The sequence below is a fragment of the Sphaerodactylus townsendi genome, linkage group LG01 (assembly GCF_021028975.2).
Source record: "Sphaerodactylus townsendi isolate TG3544 linkage group LG01, MPM_Stown_v2.3, whole genome shotgun sequence".
NCBI classification, from domain to species: domain Eukaryota; kingdom Metazoa; phylum Chordata; class Lepidosauria; order Squamata; family Sphaerodactylidae; genus Sphaerodactylus; species Sphaerodactylus townsendi.
In genome coordinates this window covers 183,220,899-183,244,192 of record NC_059425.1, presented here as the reverse complement: position 1 = coordinate 183,244,192, position 23,294 = coordinate 183,220,899, and the positions used below count along the sequence as shown (strand labels likewise).

The window sequence follows — 23,294 nt, the reverse complement described above, 5'->3', positions numbered from 1 at the left end:
ATGTTAATTTTGTCAATTCGAAGATGTTTCAAGTGCTGCCCTAGTGTTTTTGGGATGGCGCCCAGCGTGGTGGTGGTGGTGGTGGTACCCATAACAACACAGCACAAGTGTCTGGAATTCATCTCTGACTATCGAGTCCTTCCCAATGACCTAGGATATTAGAGGCATTTGCGTAGAATATGTGCAGTTCCTAGAAGTGCTGCTTTCTGCAGCATGTGGGCTGATGTTCTGTCCAAGTTTAGGCTTTCCAGATGTTTTTCAAGGTTTCTTGGGATTTCTCCTAGAGCACCGACTACTAGTGGGATTACTGTTGTTCTTTTTTGCCACAATCGTTCAACTTCAATTTGTAGGTCCTTGTATTTTGTGATCTTTTCCAGCTCTTTGTCCTCTACCCTGCTGTCAACTGGCACAGCAACATCTATGATCCAAACATGTTTTTTCTCCACCACTGTTATGTCTGGGGTGTTATGTGCCAGGTGTCTGTCTGTCTGTATTCTAAAGTCCCAGAGTATTTTTGCTTCTTCATTTTCTGTGGTCTTCTCTGGCTTGTGCTCGTACCAGGTCTTGCTACAGGGCAGGCCGCACTTTTTGCAAAGGTTCCAGTGCACCATTGCGGCTAGCCTATTGTGACATTTGAAATAGTCAGTTTGGGCTATTTTCTTACAACAGCAGATGATGTGCTCCACGGGTTCATCACCCGCTTTGCAGAGACAGCACTTTGGGTCATTGTAGGACTTTTCAATTCGTGTCTTTATTGCATTTGTCCGTAATGCTTGCTCCTGGGCAGCAAAAATCAGGCCTTCAGTTTCCTTCTGAGCCACTCCCATGTTTTCTTGCTGTCAATGTTCTTGCTGTTCAATGTTCAATGTTCTTAAAGTATTGCCCATGGAGTGGCTTGTTTAGCCACTGCTCTTTTCGTGTTTTAAACTGTTGGAATCTATATTTTTTTGATGATGATGATGATGATGATGATGATGATGATGATGATGATGATGATGATGATGATGATGATGATGATGATGATGATGATGATTATTATTATTATTATTATTATTATTATTATTTATTAATTAAAATATACCGCCCTCCCCCAGAGGGCTCAGGCCATGCTCCCCTCCGTCCGTTTGAAAGTAAAATACTATTCCTTTATCATGTTCCTTTATCATGTTCAATAATGCACAAAATAATGATTTGGACAAAGGCAGGGCACAAAAATGAATGATAATTTTCATATTTATTCAGGACAATATTCTAATGTAGAAGCATTAGCTCTAGCGCGCAAACTGTCCCCGAGCCTCCACCGGCATAAATTGTTTCCACGCGCATGTGCGGAAAGGGCCAGAGTATAGCCCCTTTGGAAGAGCAGCAAGCACTATAGCAATTCACTTATTTTGCTTTATTTATCGTCTGCCTCCACAGACTCCACAGAGTGAGATACCCAATCCACAGTGCAATAGGGTCTGAACTACATAAATCTAGAAAGAAGCAGAAATCTAAAACAGAGCTGAAACAAACACGAAATAAAGTGTAAGCCTTTCTACTACATGATACATTAAATGGTGCCAATTACAACTCTGTCACATACAACCAAATTAAGCCCGTAAAATGTGAGCACCTATTTGAGGTGGCAAACTCGTTCGCCCTCATGCTAATCAAGCAGGAAATCTCCAGGACTAGAATACCAATCCCCCATCACTTCTTGACAGGAACTTTGGTGTCGTACCAAATTGTGGGGGGGGGGGGGCACTTTGGTCTCACTCCACAAGCAACATCACTTGTAACACAAAACTGGACATGACATCAATGGATTAGAAATGGAAGTGATGAGATGCATTCACATGACAACAAAGAGATTGTTCCCACGCCCAAATTCTCCTGCCAGGTTGTCAGATTTGGCTAAGAACCCCAAGACTCACTGAAAGCCACTTCTGTTGCCAATCTCCAGGTGGACTCTGGAGATCTCCCCATATTACAACTGATTCCAGACAACAGAGATCAGCGCCCTAGGAGAAAATGGCTGCACTGGAGAGTGAACTTTATGGTGTAATACTCTGCTGAGGATTCTCCCCTCAGCAGTGGCATAGTGGTTAAGAGCAGGTGCACTGTAATCTGGAGGGATCAGGTTTGATTCCCTGCTCTGTCACTTGAGCTGTGGAGGCTTATCTGGTGAACTAGATTAGCTTGTGCACTCCCACACATGCCAGCTGGGTCTCCTTGGGCTAGTCACAGTTCTTTGGAGCTCTCTCAGCCCCACTTACCTCACAGGGTGTTTGTTGTGAGGGGGGAAGGGAAAGGAGTTTGTAAACCCCTTTGAGTCTCCTAACAGGAGAGAAAGGAGGGGCTATAAATCCAACTCTTCTTCTCTAACCCCGCCTTCCCAAGCTTCACCCTCAAAATCTTAAAAGTATTTCCCAACCCAGAGTTGGCAACCCTTGTAAAGATGCGCATGTACTTGAAATCCCACTCAATTGGCATCAAGGCAATTGTGCAAAGGATCTGGCAACGAAAAGGGGGCCTTGCAAAGAAGGTATGACTGAACCGTTGGCAAAGTTCACAGAATCCCTGGGAGGAAACCAGAGCAAGCTTGAACCCCGGGCATTCCTGCACTTGTGCTGCACATTAAATGACGAAAAGGTGACAAAAAGGCATTTGCAAAGAGACGGAATGTTGGCTAATTGGAGGGCTGTTTACACTTGCTCGAACTTGCTTTTATGAATTGTCCTCCAGGATAAGCAGCCCAGGTGCGGCGGCTCTTCGGTTTGCAAATCCAGAACAACCTCGGAGTTGAGTGTGCTGCGTGAGTCACAGAGCCTGATGCTTGTAGTCCTATCGGAGCTGATTAAACAGATGGGTGAACTTGACTGCCTGAACTACAAAGTGAAATACATCCTCAAGAAGAAACCCTCAGCAAACAGCCCTCTAGACTCAAAATAGGGAATTTTATTGCTTTCAGGAAGCGTATGTATTGTTTTCTGGAAGCTTATGAACATGCCTGTAGAAACTGCACCAATTCATACTCCTCCCAAGTATATAAAAGTTTCCCCTTCAGCCGTGTTCGACCCTGGGGTACCACTGCGAGCAGTGATTTTATAGGCAAGCCTCTTTGTGGGGTAGTTTGCCACTGCTTTCCCTGGCTACTCTTTATCCCCTAGCTATGTGCTAGGTACTAATTTACCGACCAAGAAATGGATGGATGGCTGAGTTGACCATAAGCCAGCTGCCAGGATATCTGACCTACAGGGGGCTCGAACTCCTGACCAGGCGAGTGGCAGTGCAAGCACTTAACCACTCCGCCACGCAGCTCCTCCCAAGTATATAGTAGCAGATAAACCACGTCAAGAGTATTTTGCACAGTAGTTTGGAGTGTGGCCATTTACACACTTGTGTTCTGCCTTGTAGTAAGCTTTTATGCATTGTTTTTGCCTTTCCCTAAACAACTACAGGCCAGAGCACAGAAGCCACACAGTTTCCAAATGTGTTGTGTTATTGGATGCCAGGAAAAAAGGGGCGGAAGCAGCCTCCTCAAATGGTTTCTTCTGGCCACCATTTCTGAAAGACCAGAATGGCTTGGGGGGGGGGGGGGGGTAACTGCTGGAGCAAGGTATCATTCTATTGAGCTATTGGACACCAAGAAAAAGTGGTGGGGGACGACGACCTGCAAGATATAAACTGGAAGGAGTACCTTAGATAAGAAAAGAATCCTTTTAAAATGCAAATAGTGTAGGCAAAAGGAGCTCTGCTGGTGTGGTGCATTCATTGTGCATATATGTATATAACACAATACTCTGCTCCTCCCCTATTATCTGTGTGATTTAGTTTGGTCTTACTGGGTGGAGCTCTTGCTTTCAGTTTCTTGTTCTTGTGTTAGCTGCTGCTGATGCTTGGGAGAGAAGTTTTTCTTGCACATAAAAGCTGTTGTTTTGGACCAGCTTATCTCTGCTGAATGGGCCAATCTCTTGTGTAAACAGAAAACCACAGGGAAACCCTACCGCAAAACTAACACCAGCCCTTGCAGCAAGCCGAAAGTGTCCAAAAGCCCGGTGATTCATTCCGAACGATTTAAACGTTAATTCAACCTGGGGTTGCCAACTCTGGATTGGGAAGTTCCTGGAGATTTTGAAGGTAGAGTCTAGGGAGGCCAGAGTTTGGGGAAGGGAGGGACCTCAGCAGAGTGTAATGCCTAGAGTCTATCCTCCAAATCTGCCCTTTTCTCCAGGGCAATTGTTCGGTGTACTCTGGGAATTAGCTGCAATTCCTGGAGAACTGCAGGCCCCACCTGGAGGTTGGCAAGGTTATCTAAGGTTCGCATACAACAGGAATGATTGATGAGGACTTCCTGAAACTTTCATTTGGCATCCTTTATCTCAGCCGTCAGTCCTATTTAAGCAAACCATTAAGTAGCAACACATTACCTACCTGAAAGAAAACATTGCGCCATGTTGTTTAGATGAGGCAGGGCATGCCAGTTTTAAAATCAGAGATTCTGAATAAGGAATGAAAATGCTACAATATATGCTTTCAATTCCAAGATGTGAAGTACTAGGCAAGTTTTGTTTATGGAGCAGTTTACCATGGCCTTCCCCAGTTGTCTACACTTCACCCCCAGCAAGCTAGGTACTCTTTTTTTACCAAGCTTCGAAGCAGGGCCAGATCAAGACCTTTAGAGGCTCTAAACCAGCGATTCCCAACCAGGGTTCCGTGGTACCCTGGGGTGCCGTGAGCATGTCCCAGGGGTACTGGAGCAACGCTAATGGCCCCCCTCACTTTTGCAGTGTCTCCCTGCAAGGACTGGAGCTGACCCAGAGGGCAGGGCCTGCTGCAAGGTCAGCAGCCACTCCCCCCCCCAAGTGCTTCTCTTCACCCTGGGAGGGGAAGGTGGGTGGGTGGCAAGCAGGGGCACTGGGGGGGGAAGGGGGGATGGCAGCAATACCATGAGATATGAAGAGTGAGGTCAAGGGTACCGTGACATCGAAAAGGTTGGGAAACACTGCTCTAAACACTGAAAAGATTATGGCACCCCCATATACTGTATATGTAATTCAAAATAAAAACAATAGTAAACCATGTATGTATGAATGTATGTATTTATGTGTGTGCATCTGTGTGTGTGTGTTTATTCTAATGAATAAATATTATTAGTCTGAAACAAAATGCCTATTATAACCTTTTCAATACTATAATTATATTAATAGTAATTCTTTTTCCATTTATTGTGGGGCACTCTTTTTATGGGCTCTAGTACAGCTGCAACATTGCACCATGGTCTATTGCAGTGGTGGCGAACCTTTGGCACTCCAGATGTTATGGACTACAATTCCCATCAGCCCCTGCCAATTGGCCATGCTGGCAGGGGCTGGTGGGAATTGTAGTCCATAACATCTGGAGTGCCAAAGGTTCGCCACCATGGTTCTACTGTAAAGCTCTTTGGGGCCCTCTTCACTTGAGGTCCGCAGAACGTACTTATTTTGCTTAACGGTTAATCCAGGGCTGCTTGGAGGGATGGAAGGCTGAGTTAGCCCTGAGCCGGCAACCTGAAACCGACTTCTGTCAGGACTGAACTCAGGTTGAGGGGAGAGCTTTCACTGCGGTCCTGCAGCTTACCAGTCTGTGCCATGGGGCTCCTACAATGTATGCCCCTGAGATGGAAAAAAACACATACAAAGGGCAACCCACGTATATTCCAACTTCAGAACACACAAAACACACCTCAGTTGTGAGTGGGATCTGGCAAACAAGTGTATGTGTTGGGTTATTAGAAATACCAAGTATGACATTTCATAAATTAATAAGGTTGCAGTGGACAAGCACATATCAAAGGCTTCCCAGAGTACTTCGTCGCCAGAAAAAAAAAAGACACTTTGGCAATCCTTTGAAACTGATAACATACCTTCTGGCTATCGCTTTAACTAAACTGGAAATACCCATAGGGAGGTTCCTTACAAGGCACACAGATGTTTGCACTGAAGAAATCGTTTCTGGGCCTTAAAAACCGTACACGGGAATAAAACGTTCACTTTTAAAGTGACATAAGGCACCCATTTATATAGACACAACTAGAATAATCTCCGGCACAGCGGCCTTTACATTGCAGCCCTTGCCCTAAGACAAACCACAGGCATGATTTAAGAGCTGTCAGTCTAAGAACAGAGTGACTCAGGGATTTTATAGTTGGTGTGGCTGTAAGGAGAGAGGGCGTCTGGCTAAATGTGTGTGATGTTATTCATGTGCACAGGATGTGCTATTTCAGCAAACCTATGCATTTCTTTCTGTGCCTCTACTTGTTTTTTTGGATGGTTCAGGCCAGGCCGGGAAATACTCTCACTAAAAACTTCTTGTTTGCATGTGGGATTTGCTACAAAAACCCCTCGCTTCAGTTCCGATATCGCCTTCCTACTATATGCAAACAGAGATAATGTTTTCTCACTACAATTACATGAAATCTCTTCGTAGTATGTCTTCAGAAGACGAATCCATGAATGTAAAAGCGTTTCATTCCTATGATCCATGTCTCATTGTAGCCAGAAACCTTGTGAGGGAGACAACAGAGAGATAGAAAACCACAGATCACAGTGTATATTAAAGAGGTTTTGCTCCCATTTTTTTTCTGCTGAGAGGCTGACGTTTTGTAAGAACTCTTGGAATCATTATGCAAAAGAGCACCGCATTACAGTTTCCATTCAATTTCATTCAAATGTTGTACTTTCATACTACTGAATCATTCAGTGGTGCCCAGTCTGAATTTAAGTGAGGTTTTTTTGTTCGTTTTCTGAATGTCATGTGCCTAATTTGCGTTCGTTGGATGTCCCACACCTAGGATCGGCAGGCCATTTGGAGACAAAACCGCCATTTAAAATTGCGCTGAGCGGGAGAGAAAAGGGGCAGATAATGAAGTTAATTTAAATGATGCCACTTCAAAGGTCAGACATTCCCTCTCAGAAAACGTCCCAGTCTTTTTGGGGCTGTGTTTGCATCACCAGTGCATCACTATCCTAAATTAACCATGCTTCAAAATCTATTCAGTTAAAACAGCGTTACCCTAACTACACAACCAAGAACACATCTTTTCCATGGACCAACGTTATTTAGTTGTACATCTGAATATCATCAGATCTTCCATCAATGACATGAGGGCATTCGTTTTCATTTTTAAAAATGGAAAAAAGGAACTTCAAGCAAGCAACTAATTTAATTCAAAAGACAATTGGCCTGATCACGGTGGAACATGCCATAAAATCACTGCTGACTTATGGTAAGCCCGTACGGTTTACAAGGCATGAGACAAACAGAAGTGGCTTGCCAATCTCTGCTACCCTGGACTTCCTTGATGAGCTCCCATCCAAGTACTGATGGTGGCCAGCTGTGCTTAGCTTCCCATAGCTCAGGGGTCTTCAAACTATGGCCCTCCAGATGTTCATGGACTACAATTCCCATCAGCCCCTGCCAGCATGGCCAAGCGGTAGGGCTCATGGGAATTGTAGTCTATGAACATCTGGAGGGCCATAGTTTGAAGACCCCTGCCATACCTGATGAGATCAGACGAACCTGCGACATTCAGGCCGGAGCATCATGAGCATAAATGCCTAAAAGCATGACATGGAGGAGGAGGAGGAGGTGGTGGTGGTGGTGGTGGTGGTGGTGGTGGTGATGATGATGATGATGATGATGATGATGATGATTTGGATTTATATCCCCCCTTTCTCTCCTGTAGGAGACTCAAAACGGGTTACAATCTCCTTGCCCTTCCCCCCTCACAACAAACACCCTGTGAGGTGGGTGGGGCTGAGAGAGCTCAGAAGAACTGTGACTAGCCCAAGGTCACCCAGCTGGCGTGTGTGGGAGTGCCCAGGCTAATCTGAATTCCTTAGATAAGCCTCCACAGCTCAAGTGGTAGAGCGGGGAATCAAACCCGGTTCCTCCAGATTATAGTGCACCTGTTCTTAACCACTACGCCACTGCTGCTCCACATAACTAGGATTACCAGTATCCAGGTGATACTTACAGATTTCCTGCTATTACATTAATGTCCAGACAACCAAGATTAGTTCCCCTGGAGAAAATGGCTGCTTTGGAGGGTGGACTCTATGACACTGTGCTTTGCTGAGAACCCCAAATCCTGATCTACCCCCCAAATTTCCCAGCAGAGCTGGAAACTCTAGTGTTGTGCTGGGAAGGCTCTTTATGTGACACTAAGAGAAAGGCAAAGAAATGCCAGCCCAAATTCTACGTTGCTGATCAAAGTCACGCACTTCTTTAGTCCGTCTTGCCTAGAGAAAGCCAGCTGTTCAATTTTTCAAGTCTCTCAAGCGTCAGGAGCAGGAAAGACCGCTTCCGTATTTTTCCCACACCTTCTTATTGAAGCAGAAAATGTAAGTAATTGAGATCCTTTATTTTGATAATACAGGAAGGCTAAAGAAACTTTCACATAAGGATGCACAATCTATTGCAAAATAGTGTTGTTGTTTTTAAGGTGCCGCTCAGGACCGTGGGAACTGTAGGACTGTCACAACAGGTAATGCACAGCAAGGTTGATCCTTCTGTTCAGCAAAACTGGACGCCTTTCTCCAATGGAAATGGGCTCTCAGCTGCTCCATTTGGAGAAGGCTTCCAACTAGGGTCTGGGTTGAGAAATTCTTGGAGATTTTAGGGAGGAAAGCCTCAATAGGGTGAGGTTTGGGGAGGAGAGAGGGACCTCAGTGCGGTGTAATGCCACACAGCGCTTTTTCCAAAGCACCCATTTTCTCCAGGGAAATTAATCTTTGTCCTCTGGATACCCGTTGTAATCCCAGGGGTTGTCCAGCTATTACCCCACTTGCTGAGCGGAGCAGCTAGAGCCGACTATTGCATTTCTGGTCTTAGTGACCTTCAGCAAAATAAACAGTGCAAAATATTACAGTATTGAAATGGTCAGTCCACACTAAAATGTCATTGGGGCCATCACACCAGCAAATAACATAGCCGATTTAAAGTGTGTGTTTTTTTAAATCAAAGTTTCATGAGATTCATCAAGATAAAGCGCCATCTTTCTATCTATCATGGTGGTGGAAAGTGCTGTCAACTGGACATGGCCCACCCACCTTAGCAGAGGGAGGGGTGGCATGAAAGGGAAGGGAGGGAGGGGTGGCATGCAAGGGATGGGAGGGAGGGGGCCCAGCAGCTGGACATAGCCCACACACCCTAATGGAGGGGGAGGGAGGGGAGGGAGGGGGAGGGGTGGCATGCAAGGGAGGGGAGGGAGGGGGCCCAGCAGCTGGACATGACCCACCCACCCTAGCAGAGGGAAGGGAGAGAAGGGAGAGGAGGGGAGGGAAGAGAAGGGTGGCACGCAAGGTAAGGGGAGTGAGTGAGGGAGTGAGGGAGGGAGAGGGGAAGGGAGGGGTGGCATGCAAGCGAGGGGAGGGAGGGGTGCTGTCAACTTGCAGCCCACTAGTAGCACCTCTGTAGTGTTTACTAAGCAAGAGACGAACAGATGTGGTTTGTCATTGCCCACCTCTGCATGGCTACCCTGGACTTCCTTGGTGATCTCTCTTCCAAGAAAAGATCAGACTAGCTTGAGCCATCCTGGTTGGGGCTTTTTCAATTATACTGATTAAAATATCAGCCTGAACTGAATGGCTCAGGCTACTCTGATCTTGTCAGATCTTGGAAGCTCCGCAGGGCCGGTCCTGATGACTACATGGAAACCGATTACTACGTGTCAAGCAAGTCCAGAGTCTCTTCGCAAAGGCAGGCATCGGAAAACCCCTTTGACCTTCTTTGGCCTTGAAACTCCTACAGAGTCATCATACTTGAAGACACTTTCCACCACCATCACAATGGAACACTCATCACTCAAGGCATCAGATATAAACAGCTTTCCAAAGAATTGAGTAACGGCAGAGCGGAAACATTCAAGAGCCACCCTAAAGTGCATGCATTAACAAGCCTGCCTAACGATTACTAAGATATTTTGCTGGCTTTCAAGCAAGCTTGAAGGAAGATAATTATCTAAGTCAAGATATTTGAAAAGATCTGGTTCTGTTGTTCCCTAACTCCAAATGTTGATACGACCATGAAAAATCTCCTGCCTCTCCCCCTGCTAGGGAACTATTGTTATATTGTGGGCATATTAGGGTAAAAGGATTTCATGGAATCCCACTCCAGCGCAAATTTATAAACTGCAGGTGCAGATATCATGTTAGCATCTAGGCCCAGAGGCATATCCTTACAACCTTTTCTCAGACTCTTGGTCTCCAAAAACATTATGGCTAATTTATCTTCCCACTCTTTCAATTTCTCATGAGCTTATGAATGACAACTGAAGGGGGGGGGGGAGGGGAGGAGCCAAGCCTCCCCAAAAGAGGTTTTATACAATGACCATGAAAGGCATCTTAATCGCTCCCTAGATTAGAGTTAGGTTAAAAGTGAGGGTAATGAAGTATTGCTCCCTAATTAGACCTGCAGCTCCAGCAAAAGGCTAGTAACCAACCTTATTATCTCCCCTATCATTTTCCCAGTGGTTGCGGCTGCTGTTACAAATCTCCGCCACGACTGCAACACCCACCCACGTGCTAATCAACTTAAGCGATTTCACAGCTGAAACACAAGATTTAGAGCGCAGTGGGAGTTTTGCCCAACCAGAAAGACGGGAGGGAAAAGTCTTAATAAATAAATCCTTAGAATTGGCCAATTGGCCATGCTGGCAGGGGCTGATGGGACTTGTAGTCCATGAACAACTGGAGAGCCACAGGTTGCAGACCCCTGCAGTAGACAATACTAACTTTGATGGACCAAGTGTCTGATTCAGTATAAGGAAACGTCATGTGTTCATGGGGAGTCTCTATATTAAAGGTCATATTGGGCAAATATGCATACAGTTCATTCACTGTGAAGCAAGGAATTGTAAGGGCATGTGCTCGGTTTATGGATCATTAGCAGGTAGATCAACTATTTATTCATCCAATGCTCAGCTCATTCTTTGTTTATTTTTCCCCCCAGAACATTTCAACAAAGTGAAATAAAGGTTAGTGAAAAGGCTAAGACTTCACTACAGTTAAAAAAGGATGGTGGTTTATTTGGAACATGGATTCTGCTTACCGGTTTTGGGGACTTCGAAAATAATGAAATGCTCCCAAGGATATTCTAGATTTTTAAAAACTAAATCTGGATGGCATTTGACCATTGTGGCATAGAACACTTTGCTATCCCAAAGCAGAATATATACAGTCCACTCACTGACAACTAAAATCTGTGAAGGCGCATGTTTGATACACCTATGATGAAATACCTTGTGCCTTCTAAATACCTCTTCGATTCTCGTGGCTCAACTCCAGCCCAATATTATCAATAAAATTAACTGAAGAACAGCCCAATATTATCAATAAAATTAACTGAAGAACAGCCTAAAGAACAATGTAGTCCCAAGCACCCTTCTTGATCAATGACTCAGAAAGCTGTAACTCCATTTAGGATACCACGGCTAGGCTTATTAAAACTCCAGTTCGGGACAAGTTTTTAAAACAAAGGACAACTGAACCTTCGGCAGCAGAAGGCCCTCCGTGAAACTGGGTTGTCCAAACTGTTGGGACGAGTGTCAAGCACCACATACCGCATTTCGGATAGTCGAAGCATGCTTTTTTATCCTAAATCAAACTTGCAGGTACATTTCACTACCACAGGTCTCTTCAAGACAAGGTCCATTGGTAAAGTACACTTTCCCACTCCCAGAGGAGCCCATACTCTGTGCTTCTGCATGAGTCTCCAATCTGGGCACACCGCTCCACGAACAAACCTCAAGGTGAAGCTCCGAAGCTGCACACATGGGGCAATTTCCCCCAAACTGGACACGGCGAGCCTGTTTTCTTGACAGAGGGAACCAGAAATGCTGCTTGCTCCCATTCCCCCGTGCTCACCCACACCTCGAGGTCAGGCGCGTGGGAGGCAGACCCCGAAGCCTTGCTCGGGCAGTCATCAAACCTGAGGAGCGGAATTTCGGAAACTGGCAATTTGCTGGTCACTTTCACAGTGAGAAAGCTCTACATCCCCGTGGATACTGAACTTTCTCGCTGGGCAGGCACATTGTCGAAGGTCTCCTGCCCAACCCCTCAACTTTTTGTAAAAAAAAAAGAAAAGAAAATATGCCTGATCCAGAACCTGGACAAGTGGTGGTCTAGCCACAATTGCCTGGTTCTGAAAGAACTGATCCCTAGACCTCTGGCAAAAAAAAGAGGTGCCCTTGATGGGCCCCATGGGAGGCCGGACAAAACAGTTAGCCTCCCCACCCAATGTTTTTGGGGGGGGGGAGAACAGCCACAAAGAGGTTCAAGCCTCCACACAACCACGTAGCACATGGGGAGCACCCAGTCATGTAGAAGAGTTGAAGAAGAGTTTGCATTTATATCCCCCCTTTCTCTCCTGCAGGAGACTCAAAGGGGCTTACAATCTCCTTGCCCTTCCCCCCTCACAACAAACACCCTGTGAGGTAGGTGGGGCTGAGAGAGCTCCGAGAAGCTGTGACTAGCCCAAGGTCACCCAGCTGGCGTGTGTGGGAGTGTACAGGCTAATCTGAATTCCCCAGATAAGCCTCCACAGCTCAGGCGGCAGAGCTGGGAATCAAACCCGGTTCTTCCAGATTAGATACACGAGCTCTTAACCTCCTACGCCACTGCCGCACGTAGCTATAATTGGGACATCAGGGGACAAATCCTGGTAAGTCACAGCTGGTCCGCCCCCTACACTTCTGACCCACCCACCACACACCCCCTGCAGGCCTTGGCCAGTTGGGCCAAGCAAGAGGGGGCTGGCTAGCCGAGCTGTTGGCCGACCTGGAGGCTCGAGCCTGGGTTGCACAGAGCAGCCAGTCAGTCCACCCCCCAGCCAGAGCCTGGGCTGTGCAGCGCCAGCTCAGGTAAGTGGGTGTGAGGGGCATAGCTACCACAGAGCACGAGGGGCATGGGGAGGCAGGGGACAGGTGGGTGTGTAACTACCACAGGGCGAGGAGGCAGAGGGGTGGATAGCTACCATGGGATGCAGAGGGCAACCATTTTGCCCCAGACGCCATTTTGCCTTGATACGCCTCTGGAAGCAGCCCCGTCCCTGAATCACACAGGAGGTGCCTTGCAGATGATGGAGAGGGCCTGCCACTCCCCCAACTGCACCGTCAACCCTCACACCTGCCCAGCCAGGCATCCTCTGGGAAGAAGAGGTATTTCCTTCCCTGGTGGTGACAAGGAACACCTGCCCCACAACCCACAATGTGGGGGCAAGCTGCTCCCCTGCAGCCACATGTTAAGGTCTGAGAATCTATCCAGAAGCTGCTCCCCTCCTGACCCCTCTGCTCTCCCTCAGCAGGTGAGCGGCTCAGCAGAAATTAAACTGGAATGACATCAGGCGGGGCAGGGAAATCAGGTGACGAGGCGAGAAAAATAACCCAGTTTTGTTCTCGTGTTCGCACGGAAGCAGGCTCAACGCGGGATTTTGGGAAAAGATCGTGATTTTAGCGGTTTTTGGAAAAAATGGGATAAGGGAAATGTTGTGGGACAAACCTGCTTTAGGGCAGGGAACCGTGCAAACTTCTTGGGCAAACTGCGATATTTCCCATGCTTCACCTGGGATATTTGGACTGTGCGGAATCTCAGCCCTGTTTCACTTCTCATGGCTATTTCCAAACTTGCCTCAGATCCAAAAATTAGTTACCCATCTCCCTTGATCACAGAAACTTAAAATCGTTCTTCTTGCAAAGTTGCTAATGCTCTTTTAACCCGATTAAACACGCAGATCTCTTTGAATTATAATGCCTATTATCCTGATCTATTGAACTATTGTGCAGTATAATTTTTAATTAGCTCGCATTGGCAGGAGCCTCTGGTGTTTGAGTACAGCTCTGCTCCTTACCGTAGGAACAAATAGAGTTATTTACTTACCCACTTTTCCAATAAACAAGCTAGTAAAAGATAATTGGTCAAAATACTGCTGCAAAGACTGGAGCAAGAGAGTTACAAGGAAGACTCTGCCCAAGGAAGTAGGAACACACCACGCTTGCAAATCCCAACAGAGCGATGACTTGCGTAAATTTTTGGGAAAGCGTGAAGGCCTGGGATTGGCAGACTATTAATTCTTCTTCTGGAAATAAATCTGCCCCAAACCTGAAAGCAGTTGTGTCAAGAACTCCGGTCCCTCTGGCATGAAAATGATTATGATTGTTTGAGGCAGGGGTGCTTTCAAAGACTCTCTGGGGACACCAGCCCGGTTCAGACACATCAGCTGGCTTATTTGATTGGGGTGCCAACCTCCAGGCGGGGCCTGGAGTTCTCCCAGAATGACAACTCATGTCCAGTCTTCAGAAGTCAGTTCCCCTGAAGGATGATTCCATTTATTTATTTATTTACTTACTTACTTACTTACTTACTTACTTACTTATTTATTTATTTATTAAACTTATAGGCCGCCTTATCCCCGAAGGGCTCAAGGCGGCTCACAATATGGCTGTACAATCGAACAGCAAATCCACAGCATAAAACACTAAAACCATTTAAAACCTAAGCAGCAGTTTGCGACAGTAAAAGCTATACATTAAACAACCAGATTTATAAACAGAGTTGTTTAAGACAGGCGCCCAATCGAAGGCCAAAAAGAAGGGGAGGGAATGGGCAGGGCCTGTGATGGAATCCATAAATAAATCAGGCCCAGCCATAATAAGATGGGAACGGCAGCTTCAGTTCCAATTTCGATTGTAGTTTCGGGGGGGGGGGGGCAGTAGATCCACGGCCAGCCTCTCCAAAGGCCCGGTGGAATAACTCCGTCTTACAGGCCCTGCGGAACTCACCAAGGTCCCGCAGGGCCTGGACAGCTGGAGGTAGGGCATTCCATCAGGCAGGGGCCAGGGCCGTAAAGGCTCTGGCCCGGGTCGAGGCCAGCCGTATCATCGCGGGACCAGGGGTCACCAGCAAATCTGCCGTTGCCGAGTGCAGCGACCTATGTGGGACATAAGGGGTGATTGATCCCCTTATTCTAGTGATTGATCCAAACATACTACTGTATTTCATGTTTTATTTACAAGTTCTCTTTTGTATTTTGTAATTACCTCCTTTACATCCCACTTTTCTGCTACAATGGGGCATCCAAAGCAGCCTTTTATCTTCCATTTTATCTCAACAACAACCTAGGGCAGTGGTGGCGAACCTATGGCACGGGTGCCAGAGGTGACACTCAGAGCCCTCTCTGTGGGCACGCACAGAGTCGCCCCCCCTCACACACACATCTAGGCTGTGGACTCAATTATTAGCATTAAACCTAAGACCTAGTTTTGGGGAAGCAGTGTAGGTAACCCTGTTAAGTGCTGTTAAACCCCACTGATTTTCACGTGAAGAACTAAAGCACGATCCTTTACCTGGGAGTAAGCTTGGTTGCTGGCAATGGGGCTTGCTTCTGAGTAAACCCTCCTAGGGTTGTGATTCACCCGTTGGAAGAGTTGCACAGTTGCTTCAAAGCAAAGCCACCGACTACCACCAAGCTTACTCCCGAGTAACACACGCCTTGGAGCCAACTGTTTTTTCTAAACTAAAACCTCAGTAGTCAGGTTAAATTGGCACTTTGCGATAAATAAGTGGGTCTTGGGTTGCAATTTGGGCACTAGGATTACCAATCGTAGGGTCAGAAATATCTGGAGATTTGAGGGTAGAGCCAGGGGCAGTGGCGTTTAAGAGGGAAGGGACCTCTGCAGGGTGTAATGTGATGCATTCCATCCTCCAGAAGTAGGAGAAGTGGAATAAATGTATTCAATTTTTTTTTTAGAAGCTGCAATTGGAAAAGTCTTTCCAAAGGGTTGTGGAAGGAAACACCAGATTTAACTTCACATTCCTGTTCTCTTGCTCTCATGCATGCTTCACATTCCTTTGAAGCTTGAGCACCCTTTCTCTGATTCGACAAAGTAGGGACCTGTTTGGCCACGGAGCTCCTTTCCACACTAAATAAATAAAAATCCCCTGGTGACAGTTCATCATGAATCCAGCTGCCAGAAAACAGGCTCGGCTGCTTGATCTGGCCACACTCCAGACAGGTCCTCTTTGCAGCCCCTTTTAGTCAGCCTGTGGATGTCTCTGAGCCTCTCTGTTATCATTGTTATCAAAGGCAACAACAGACACATGGCAAAGGAGAAGTGCTTTGGTCCATGTCACTTGCGCTACCACTCAAAGAAGAAAAGCATAATTGACAAGGGATTTTTTTTGAGTACACATTGAATTTTTTTTAAAAAAGAGAGGATCTTATCTTTTTGCTTTGGAGGGTGATGAGGGCGGTGGAGTGGGGTCTTCTCAGAGGTGGGATCCAGCAGGTTCTCACAGGTTCCCGAGAGTAGGTTACTAATTATTTGTGTGTGCCGAGAGGGGGTTACTAATGGGTGATTTTGCCACGTGATTTTTGCCTTAGTTACGCTCCTCCTCTCAGCAGTCGCACACAGAACTTGAAGCAGTCTAGCAGGAGGTGCACCAGCGTGCGTGGCAGCCTGCGCCTGCGTGCATTCGTTTCCCGCCCAAGGATCGGCGCAGCGGCTGCGTCCTTGCCACAGCCCTGCCCAGGAATGCCCCGCCCCCGGAATGCCCGGCCACGCCCCCGTCGTTCCCCGCCCAGCCCCACTGGCGCTATGCCACTGTTTGAATCCCACCACCATGGGAACCTGTTACTAAAATTTTTGGATCCCACCACTGGTAATGGGGCATAAAGAACTTCCCTCTGAAGGAGACCTCACCTGCCCGATTCCTATTCTCGGTGCCTCTTAAAGGAAATCTAGTGATTGATTTTACAAGCAATGTTATAATTATTACATAACTTAATCAGAGGGGGGATCCACAAGAACTCACCAGGAAGGGAGCCTCCACTTTCTCACTCCTGGCCCCCTCTCCTCTTGCTGGCCGTCTCTTTCTCTCTTTCCCCTCCCCAACTCTTCTTCCTTGCTGCTCTCCCACCCTCGCTTAACTGCTGGGATTTTGCAAGTGTCTGTTACTACTCGGTTATAAAAGGGTTAACTGTTTGTATGCAAACAAGTTGCTGAAGTCACTGTTTATGACCTCGCTATTGGCCAGTCAGATAGCCATTGCTTACAAGTTGCTGCCTGAGGGCGGGACCACCCTTCCCGGAGCCCTTTGACCCAAATAACCACGCTTCACTCCTGGCTGGGGTACATTACTTGGCCATAGCCAACCGTTTATTGCGAAGTAAGAAGCGTGGGGCGCAGCATGGGATTTTGATCTGATTTGTAACACTGGGCAGCCCCTCCTTAGGGTTGCCTCCCAGGCAAGCTGTTCTTCCCGCTGCCTTGGTGACTGAGCGGATGCCCTTGCTGCTGCCGCGGAGTTCCAGCAGGCGGTTGGCCTTTTACTGGAGCCTTGCTGTGATGTTCAGCTGGGCGGTTGGTCTCTAGCACAGCGGTTCTCAACCTGTGGGTCGCAACCCCTTTGCGGGTTGAACGACCCTTTCACAGGGGTCGCCTAAGACCATTGGAAAACACATGTTTCCAATGGTCTTAGGAACCGAGACACAAACAATTTTATGGTTGGGGGTCACCACAACATGAGGAACTGTATTAAAGGGTTGCGGCATTAGGAAGGTTGAGAACCACTTCTATAGCATGCCATACCCCATGGGTTGGGGGGGGGGATAGCTCCCTAGCTTCCCTCCCCTGGCCCCTCAGATAAATTCCCATGCGCCAAACCACCAAATGGCTATGACAAAGCGGCATGCATTAACACATAATCAAAGCATAAAAGGGGACAGGTGAGCGGGCAAGTTACTGGCCGGCCGGAGCGCATGGCTGGCACAAAGGCCTTCTTGGCCTTTTATAAGCTCAGGCCAGCATCCCCCGGTGATGATGCACATGCCCTTAAGGGGCATGGTGGGGAGGCCCCCCCATCTGCCCCCATTAGGGTGGATGCCAGGGGTTTCCTCCTGCCCATCCCGGGCAGCAACTGCAGCTGCGTTGATTCCCGGCTGCTCTTTGAGTGAGCATGTACATCTGAAGTTATAAAGTTAGCTCTGTTTCTTTGAGCGGACACGACACCACCACCACGAGCACAAGACAGCAGATAAGTACCAAGATGTAACCAAACACACCGTAATGCGTAACAGGAAAGAATGGATTCCTTATTTTATCTCCATGTAACCTTGGAATGCTTGCCTAAGAGTGGCTGAAATCTCATGACATGGGATCTTTCTTTTTATGTCCCCTTCACTTTTTTCATTTGTTTTTAGATTTTCCCATAGCCTTCCGGGGGGGGGGGGGTGAGCTTGTAGAAATATCTCATTTCTGTCTACATGCCCCCAGTTTCTGGATTTAAGGATCCACAGCTGAGGCCCCCCCTGACGACTAGATTTAGCGATGATGAAAGATTTTGTATATTGGAATATTCTGTTTTTTTCTGCTTTATACTTATAATTGTAAGTACGCTGTGAATTACTCCGGAGTAGTGTTTTAAGGTGACTGGCTACTCATTTTGCAAGAAATCAGTATGAGGGCAGAAAGCTGGGGTATACATTGGGCTACAAAATGGGAAAGTCACCATCTATGCTTATTGTGTCTATCTCTGTTGATTATATATGCTGCTGTGATTATTGTTGGCTTATAGCTTATGATGTTATGATTATTAATGTTCTTGTTGTTTATAATTCTATGTTTATAATGTTGGGTTTATTGATCCTATGTTTATTGAATGTTTTGTTGCTTGCTGTTGTGGTTACTGATGTTTGCTGTTGTTGTTCACCGCCCTGAGCCCTTCGGGGAGGGCGGTATACAAATCGAATAATACAATACAATAAATCAATCTCTTGTTTCGCTTTAAAACCTAATTGTAAAAAAGGACTGATATACACATCTTCCTCTTATAAAGATTAATACAGCATCCTAAGGACACTTCTTTAAATTTGCATGAAAAGGAAGTTCTTGAAACAGAAATGCTCTTAAAAGCAACGTACGCACAGGACATGGCGCTGTCAACACAGCCAATTCGATATCTGGCTCTGCTCCTTTTTCTGATACAGTGGGTGCGATCCTCGCACGGCCATTTCCCCAGGTTTTTGGGTTTTTTGCTCCATTTAGTGACATCGGTCTAAATATGCCGCATTGCTACATAACAAAACAGAACTCCGAAGAGCCCAAAGGGAATGTATTTGTAATGCATCAAAAAATGTCATATACTCTCAAAAGGTTCCACGGATATGATTTCAAAGCACAAAAACGGAACAAAAAGGCCTCCAGTCTCACTACCACTTTCATAACAACAGCCTCCCTGAATTAGTTTCGGAAATCAGAGGAACCTTCGCAGTGCAGAACAAAAACATTCGAACTATTCATGCCAATCCTTTGAAGGGAAGCCGCAGTTTTCTGCCTAACATACTCCTCAGCGCAACGTATAGAAACTATATTGTTCTTACACACCATGATACATCTGAAAGGAGTGTTTTATTTTCCATTCTTTCAAGGCAGCAGAAATGTCTTTCTGAAATCATGTGGTAAACAAAAACAATTTCCGCACCTCCGTTTCAACGCCAGACATTTGAATATAAATGGCAGTTATGAAAATGATGGACTGTTCCTCAGTGGGATTGCTTAGCAGAAATAATAGCATTCGAGATCCTAGGAGTGTCAAAATAATTCTTTTATAATTTCTGGGAAAAGGCAAGAGGAAACCATTGCCGTCAGGAATGTATATCTGTTTCCCCCAACAGATGCGAGGGGCCTATGCTAACTTACTGTTAAGCAAAGCTTTAAGCAAAGCTTTACTATAACAGCGAATTATAGCATAAGAAATAAAGGAATACAAAATATGTTTTGCTTTCTTTCGTGCTTCAAGGCTCCCATTGTATTTTGGTTGCTCGTCAAGGCATACGAATCTTTAAAATGAAACTAAATTTGAAATCTTGCCCAGTGGTGGACATCCTGTTTGCAAGTACAAACGTGTTGTCCAGAGGTGGGATCCAGCAGGTTCTCAAAGGTTCCCGAGAGTAGGTTACTAATTATTTGTGTGTGCCGAGAGGGGGTTACTAATTGGTGATTTTGCCACGTGATTTTTACCTTAGTTACGCCCCTCCTCTCAGCAGTAGCGCGCAGAACTTGAAGCAGGAGGTGCACCGGCGTGCGTGGCAGCCTGCGCCTGCGTGCATTCGTTTCCCGCCCAAGGACCGGCGCAGTGGCTACATCCTTGCCACAGCCCCGCCCAGGAATGCCCCACCCCCAGAATGCCCAGCCACGCCCCCGTTGTGCCCCACCCAGTCCCATTGGTGCTACGCCACAGTTTGAATCCCACCACCATGGGAACCTGTTTCTAAAATTTTTGGATCCCATCACTGGTGTTGTCCTACAATACAACTAAAAACACAGCTCTCCAACTAATATAAGATCGGGAGGTTATTCTTTTCCACCCACTCCTCAAATAGGCTTGCGAACTTCCAGGTGAAGACCCATGGGTTGCCTGAAATTACAACTGATCTTCAGACAACAAAGACTGGTTCTTGTGAAGAAAATGGCAGCTTGGGAGGGTGGGCTCTGTGACATTATACCCCGCCGAGATTCCTCCCCTCCCCAAACTGCTGTCTTCCCAGGCTCCGCCTCCAAATCTTCAGGAATTTTCCAAGCTGGAGCTGACAATCCTGCCCCTGAAATAAAGTCCTTTTGCTATGAGCTGTAGCATGTTGTAAATTTGCAGAAAAGAGAAAAAAATTCTATACGGTATTTTGAAAGAATTTCAAATCAGTCCTAACCCTTTATTTTTCAGAGGGAATAACTATAAAGTCACATTTGCTTATTTTGGAGTAGCCCAAATAAAATGGCAACCAAGTGCCTCCTAGTTCTCTCCAAACACATATACTCAAATTGTGAGAAGGAAATGTCTTTATAATTCTTCAATGACTTGGTGAAGCAAAAAAAAAAGTTAGCATGTAACCTCTATCTTGTGGGTTCTGTGGGGCAGAACTTGGAATGAGTTTGCAACAACAATTTTTAAAAACAAAATGGTTTACTTTCTTAACATACAACATCAAACATCAACATTTAACATCAGACTTCAAGGTCCTGTTCAGGATGCATTTTCAAGTCCTTATATTTACAGTCTACTGATACTGCCAAGTCCAATTCTTCTTTGCAAGGGAGTTGGCTCCTGAAGACTCCAAGGGCTTGATGAACAGGATTCAACATGATGAAGGTTTCCAGGAGAACTCTCACCCATTACAACCACAAAAAGAAACCCTTAACAAGGTGTTAAGGGCTTAGACAAATCAAGGTCTGAGTCTGGTAGCCTTGTCCAGAGGCGTACCTCCCATTGGGCAAAGTGGGCAGCTGCCCTGGGCGCCACCTTGTGGTGGGCGACAAAATTGCAGGTTTGTGAGGGATTTTGTATTTTCAGTGTTTTTCCGTTTTTGGCCTGCAGGGGGCGCAGATTTTAGGCTAGCAGCACCAAAATTTCAGGGATTTTTTGGGAGACTCTCCTGATGATATCACCCAGGTTTGGTGAGGTTTGGTTTAGGGAGTCCAAAGTTATGGACTCCCAAAGGAAGTGCCCCCATCCCCCATTGTTTCCAATGGGAGCTAATAGGAGATGGGGGCTACACCTTTGAGGGTCCATAACTTTGGACCCCCTGAACCAGACTTCACCAAATCTGAGTGGTATCATCAGTAGGGTCTCACGAAGATACTCTGAAATTTTGGTGCTGCTATCTTAATAATTGCACCCCTGACAACAGGCACCCCCTAAATTTCCCCAGATTCTCTTTTTAAATTCACTCCCTTCCCACCAATGTTTGTTTTCTTTCTTTCTTTTATTCTCTCAGTGCCTAATAAAGGTTGTTGTTGTTGTTGTTGTTATCAAATCTACCCCCTTCGGCATGGATTTAAAGGGAGAATCTGAGGTCCCCAGTTTAAACACCATTTAAAATGATGCTGTTTGGGGGTGGATTCCAGCATCACTTGTTTAAACTAGGGAGCCCAGATTTAAATCCACCTTAAAGGGAGAATCTGCCCCCCCCCCCAGTTTAAATAACATTGAAAGTGATGCTGTTTCCCCCAATTGGGGGGACTGGATACAACACCATAAAATGTTTTCATAGCAGTAATAAAACATTTTGAAAGCATTTTGAAAATGTTTTCCAAATATTATTTCGGCTGTGTGGCATGGCCCATTGCTATGTTCAGATTTGTGAGTTGGGGGATGTTCTATAATGTGATGGTGACTTTGAAACGACCTGGTGGAAAAAAATCATTGTTTGGTCATGGTGGTGGAGGGTGGCCACCCATGGGGGGGGGGGGGCATCAAACTCAGGTTTTGCCCAGGGCTCAAGTTCGCCTAGGTACGCCCCTGGCCTTGTCTCCTCCAAACTAAATGAGCTCTGCAGCCTTCTGCTGCTTTGAGTCTCCACCCCTTACTGGGTCAACCCATTCTGAGCATGGGGGTTACAAGCACACAGTTGGAGCCTTCTTCCATCACCCTTAGAGGAGGAGTCATGTGTTAAAGAAGACTCCTTAGACTTGAATAGGGCTTGAAATTTGCTGAATGGAGCGACAAGATCCAGGGCAATGACAAGGTACAGTGGAGAGATACAGGATACAGACCGGAGAAGTTTCTGGATTTCACCACAGCCAGAGCATTCCAGGACACCGCTATCGCTAGCTCTCCAGAACAAAGATATATGCATTATCCAAAAGAGGCACTCTTATTTTTGGAAGGATTTTGGGGTATGCAGAACTATCTGTTTGCAGTCCGTGCGGCCCCAGGCTACAGATTTAGAAATCCACAGTTTGGAGCACTCTCAACTATTAGAATGTAAGATGATGTTTTAATTTGTTAGCTGCCTTGGTGGCCCTTGTTTGGACAGAATTCTCTTACTAGTCCACAACACCCATCACAGCTACTTCAGGGCAGATTATGAACAGAATAATATAAGTATTGTCGAAGGCTTTCACGGCCGGAATCACTTGGGTGCTGTGTGGTTTCCGGGCTGTATGGCCGTGTTCTAGCAGCATTCTCTCCTAAGGAGAGAATGCTGCTAGAACACGGCCATACAGCCCGGAAACCACACAGCACCCAAGAATAATATACGATTTTCCAGCCAACGATCATTGGTTGCTATGAATCATTGTGCAAGTTCTAGTTAAGCAATTCATCAACTTTCCAAAGTAGAGAAAAGAGGCACACAAGAGAAAAAAAGCCCACAAACAAAACAACAACAACAGTTTTTCCACTGAACTTCAAAAATACCTTTAAGAGCAATATTGGTAACTAATTCCATATGTTAAAAAACCAGCATTGAATACAGCATTCACCAGCAGGAAAAAGTTT

At 46.2% G+C, this 23,294-nt stretch overlaps 1 protein-coding gene across 1 annotated transcript in view; it reads right to left on the bottom strand.

The window, feature by feature from the left end:
- The window catches only part of MACROD2 (mono-ADP ribosylhydrolase 2), a 1,251,138-nt gene that overhangs the window by 896,761 nt on the left and 331,083 nt on the right, over positions 1-23,294 (bottom strand). The gene's annotated exons all lie outside the window — the stretch shown is intronic.